This window comes from Tupaia chinensis, unplaced genomic scaffold (assembly GCF_000334495.1).
Source record: "Tupaia chinensis unplaced genomic scaffold, TupChi_1.0 Scaffold000605_1, whole genome shotgun sequence".
NCBI classification, from domain to species: Eukaryota; Metazoa; Chordata; class Mammalia; order Scandentia; family Tupaiidae; genus Tupaia; species Tupaia belangeri.
In genome coordinates this window covers 1,062,990-1,067,220 of record NW_006160123.1, presented here as the reverse complement: position 1 = coordinate 1,067,220, position 4,231 = coordinate 1,062,990, and the positions used below count along the sequence as shown (strand labels likewise).

At 39.8% G+C, this 4,231-nt stretch overlaps 1 protein-coding gene across 3 annotated transcripts in view; it reads left to right on the top strand.

Annotated features, from left to right (window-relative positions):
- The window catches only part of GANC (glucosidase alpha, neutral C), a 95,523-nt gene that overhangs the window by 58,377 nt on the left and 32,915 nt on the right, over positions 1-4,231 (top strand). The gene's annotated exons all lie outside the window — the stretch shown is intronic.

Here is a 4,231-nt window from a genome sequence, read left to right as displayed (position 1 = left end):
ACTTCTTGGAGAGCTGGTCTGGTGTTGGTAAATTCTTTCACGTTTTGTTTATCTGAGAATATGTTTTGTCTTTTTTCCTACACAAAAGATAATCTTGCTGGGTATAGTATTCTTGGTTTAAACTATTTTTCACTTAACACTTTGAATATATTTTCCCATTCGTCCCTCACTTGCTTGTTTCTGACAAGAGGTCCGACGTTAGTGTGATGGGATATCCTTTGAAAGTAATTTGAGAGAGACAGAAAGCGAGAAATCACCCTCAGGAGGGTCGGCCACGCCACAATCCCTTCTCCTCCATTCTCTTCTTGGGATCTTGAGCACACATGCACACACACCTGGAGTGAATTTAAGCCACCAGGTCCGGACCTCAAACCATGGTCGACTACATGGGAGTCCAGCAACATAGCCATTATGCTAACTGCTGGTCCCATCAATGCCCTTATTAGTTTCTTCACCTTCTGGAATACCAATGATCTGGATGTTTGGGTGTTTAATGGTATCTAGTAATATTCGTATGTTATCTCATTTTGGGGGGGTTATTTTCTCAATCTTTTTGGTGAATTTTTCCAGGTCAGAAGTTCTTTTTTCTTTTGGTGAATTTTTCCAGGTCAGAAGTTCTTTCTTCTTACATCAGAGATTCAATCTTCTGCATGATCTAGTCTGCTTTTAATACTTTCAAGGGAGGTTTTGATTTCCTGTGTTACAGCCTTCATCTCTAACAATTCCTTTTGATTCTTTTCTGTGATGTGTATTTTCTCTTTCAGTGCAACAACTTCCTCACCTCCTGGAACTCATTGTTTCTTTTCTCCTGCATTTTCTAGAGTTCATTGTTTCTCTTCTCTTGCATCTCTGTTAGCTTTGTCACTATGACTATTTTAAATTCTTATCTGACATTTCCATGAGTTCCCTTGTATTATCTGTGGAGGATAGGGAGTTATTCTTTTCCCTTAGGGGAGAGATATTTTCTTGGTTTCTCATATTTCTTTTGCCTTTGTGGTAGTTTCTGGTCATCTAATGGATTATCTGTTTTTTCCTAGTTTTTGGAGTTAAATCTGAGCATTCGCAGAGGCATACAGGAGGAGGTGACCTGAAGTCTCTAAACAGTACCATTTTTCTCCCTTTGTGCAGCAGATTCAATTGAAATTGAGGATTAATTTAACCCTAAAAATATTCAGATATTTGGCTACTATGCATCTAGACCTGTCTAGAAACTCAGTGTGTGGAGACTAGGGTAAAAAAAAAAGGAAAAAAAAAAAAAAGGAAAAATCAAACAAAACCAATTTAAAAAAGAGAAAAATTTTTAAGCAAAAAATGAAAACTGCACAGCACAGAGGCCACTTTGAACTCAGATGTAGATAGCTGGTGATTGGCTTGTCCTATGGGACAGGGGGGGAGAGGGAGGAAGGCACAAATTAGGAAGATAAAAGAGGACAGAGAGCTAAGAAGTTTTAAAAATTAAAAAAAAAAATATAGAGAGAGACAGACAGACAGAATAAATAGGGTATTCTAGCCTGGCTCCTGGCTAGATCTGGGGGGCAGGAGAGTGAAGTCTGGGCAAAAGATCTTCAGTCCTAATCCCTGAATGGAGCCACTCAAAAGTCATATATAGATAGCTGGTGATTGGCTTGTCCTGGCTCCTCACTAGATCTGGGGGACAGTAGGATAAAGTCTGGGCAGAAGTTCTTTAGCAATCTAATCCTTGAAAAAAATATTTTTAATAAAAGCATTTTCAAACAGCAATTAAAAATAAGGTAACAATGGGGCCAGCAGGTGGCGTAATGCTCACGTTGCTGGACTCCCACGTAGTCAACCGCAGTATAGGTCCCAGACCCAGTGGCTTAAAACTCACACGGAGCACTTGTGCATAAATGACCAGAATCCTAAAAGGATAATGGAGAAGGGATTGCAGTGTGGCCATTCCCACTGGGGGAAGATTTCTCACTTCCTGTCTCTCTCTCTCCAGGCAAGTGCACATTCCTGATAGCAAAAATAAATTTCTCTCTCAAAAAAAATTAATAAATAATAAGATAACAAAAGATATGAATACTAAATTATCTTTGATCTCTTAAATGTCTTCAGTACTCCATGTGAAGCTACCAGCTAGCTTTACCCAATTATGTAGTGAGGCATTACAGAGAATATTATTATTTATTTTTTTTTAAAAGCACATTTTTTTAAAGAATTATTTTATTTAGCTTTATTTATTCATTCATTTATTTCATTTTTTTTTTTAATTTGACCAGAGAGGGACAGAGCGAGAGAGAAAGAGAGAGAGGGAAAGTGAGAGAACAAGCCTCCAGGTCCAGGACTTAAACCATGGTCGGCCATGTGGGAGTCCAGCGTCCTTAACCACCACGCCACCTGCCGGCCCTGAGAATATTATTTTGTTAAATCTTATGCTGAGACCAATAACCAGAGAGAGCTTCTGACTAAACGGTTGTATGAGACATGAAAACATCTGCATGTTTACATGACAATTTTTTCTTGATGAGAATGTCATTCAGATTTCAAAGTCGCTACGTAGGCATATGCCTATCTCACTTGAAAGCAAAGAGATATAATTAGAGGCCAAGTGGTGACTGAGTGGTAATGCACCTGGTTTCTTACGGTAAAGGTCTTGGGTCCATATCTCAGGACCTCCCTGAGTACAGTGAACTTGCACACACATGTGCTCGTAATCCGGGCCAGCCCAGACTGGGGATGGATTGTGGGGCACAGGCCCTGTTGGGAGCACTTATTGCTTTGTCTCTGTCTTTATGTCACTCTCATAAAAGACATAAATAAACTTTTTAAAAGGCAAGAGAAACTTATTAGACTACTGTTTGTTCATTTTTGGCTAGAGGGCATGTGTATTCACCAGAGACAGAGAGAGAAAGAAGGAAAAAGAGAACACACTCCCATGAGGGTTAGTCATGCTAGAATCCCTTCTACTCTACCTCTCCTTTTGAAATTTTGGTCAAGCCACCAAGTCCAGGACTCAAACTGTTCAGTTGGCCATGTGGGATCCAGTCATACTAACCACCATGTCACTGACTGGCCCAGACTACTGCTTATAAAAGAATACTCTCTGGACCAGCGGGTGGCATAGTGGTTAAGGCACTGAACTCCCACATGGTCGACTGTAGTTCAAGTCATAGACCTGGTGGCTTGAAACTCACATTGGGCATATGTGCATGTACGCCCAAGATCCCAAGAGGAGAATGGAGGAGAAGGGCTTGTGGCATGGCCATATACCTTGGGGGGTGATTTCTTGCTTTCTGTCTCTGTCTCTCTCTGCCTCTCCAGTGAGCACACACACCCTATAGCAAAATCTCTTAAAAAAATAACAGCAGAGTCAGACTGAGACATTGAGACATGGGGGGGGGAATATATATATATAAATATACTTATACACCACTTGCCCTATTTCCCGTATCTGTATAGTGGCATTAACAATAGTACTTACCTGATAACATTGTAATGATTAATAAGATAAGCCACAAAAAGTATTTAGAGTAACACCTGGCCTCAGTGAAGGCTCAGTAAATGTTCACTAATGGTATTGTTCTGTTATTAAGTTATTATGTAGAGAGAGAAAGAGAAAAAAATGAGAAATCACCCCCCAGGGAGGTGTCCACACTATAATCCCTTCTCCTCTGCTCTCCTCTCAGAATTTTGGGCATGCACACACAGGAACCCAGCATCTCTTCCAAGTCGTTAGTTCCAGGTCTCAAACCATACATTTGGCCACGTGGGATACAGCGGCTTTAATCACCACTCCCTTGACTGGCCCCAGATAACCTACTTTTAAAAACAATAAATGATTTGAATAGGCATTTTATGAAAGAAGACATATGAATGACCAATAAAATCATTAAGAAACACTCAACATCATTGGTCATTACAGAAATACAAATTGAAACCATGGCAAGATACCACTACACATCCATTAGAATAGTTAGAATTATAGGGCCAGCAGGTGGTGTAATGGTTAAGGGTGCTGGAGTCCCACGTGGCCTATTGTGGTTCAAGTCCTGGACCTGGTGGCTTGCTTTCTCCCTTTCCCTTTCTCTCTCTCTGGTCAAAATAAAATAATAACAATTATTATAATAATAAATATAAATAAATAAATACTTTTTTTAAAAAAAAGAATAGCTAGAATTAAAAAGACTTATATTCCCATATGTTGCTGTTAAGAATGTGAAATGAGGGACCAGCAGTTAGCGTAATGGCTATGTCGCTGGGCTCCCAT